The sequence below is a fragment of the Anneissia japonica genome, unplaced genomic scaffold, assembly GCF_011630105.1.
Source record: "Anneissia japonica isolate Jap-2015-1 unplaced genomic scaffold, ASM1163010v1 scaffold142145_len1095_cov179, whole genome shotgun sequence".
Lineage (NCBI taxonomy): Eukaryota > Metazoa > Echinodermata > Crinoidea > Comatulida > Comatulidae > Anneissia > Anneissia japonica.
In genome coordinates, this window is record NW_022741885.1 from 1 (window position 1) to 730 (window position 730).

Below are 730 nucleotides of genomic sequence, written 5' to 3' on the forward strand. Positions count from 1 at the left end.
TTCATACCTTTCATCAAATTTATAGGTAAAGCTTCACTCACTCAAGATTCACTTCACTACAACATCAAATTTATTGACCTTAGACTTCGACGTTATTTGACGACCTCTAAGGAGGGTGGGTCCAGGCTTCTAAGTGACGCCTGCATTAAGAAAATATTATAAGAGCTATGGATGCGCTACTATTAGTGAAATTAATTTTCTAGAAAATGAATAAATGATGTCTACAGCACCCGGTATTCCCAAGCGGTCTCCCATCCAAGTACTAACCAGGCCCGACGTTGCTTAACTTCGGTGATCGAATGAGAACCGGTGTTTTCAAGGTAGTATGGCCGTAGACAAGGGTGCACCAACAGTGCAACACTTCGATCATCGAGCTCATTGAATGATATTTCACTAAAATACAGTTTTTAACCAATGAATAGAACGATTCCATAGCAAAACATTTTTTATAGTCATTTGAATTTTCAAAAAGCATCACAGTTAAATTTAAAAAATCGAAATAAAAATCTCCGTAGAAAATTATTTACAATTTTTCGAAATTTTACAATTTTTCGAAATTTATGAAATTTCAGAAATGTGTTCAGACTATGTTTATGTACATGTGGTAAAAATTTAATTTGTACATGTGATAAAAATTTCATCTCTAGAGATCGAGATCTCGAGTAGAGAGATAGAAACAGATAGAGAGAGATAGATAGATGAAGATAGAGATAGAGACAGAGATAGACAG

At 34.5% G+C, this 730-nt stretch overlaps 1 non-coding gene across 1 annotated transcript; it reads right to left on the minus strand.

Moving 5' to 3' along the window:
* Positions 1-218: 218 nt before the first annotated feature.
* LOC117118926 lies at positions 219-337 on the minus strand. The gene has a single exon (XR_004447113.1). It is a non-coding gene; the product is annotated as a 5S ribosomal RNA (ribosomal RNA).
* Positions 338-730: the final 393 nt, after the last annotated feature.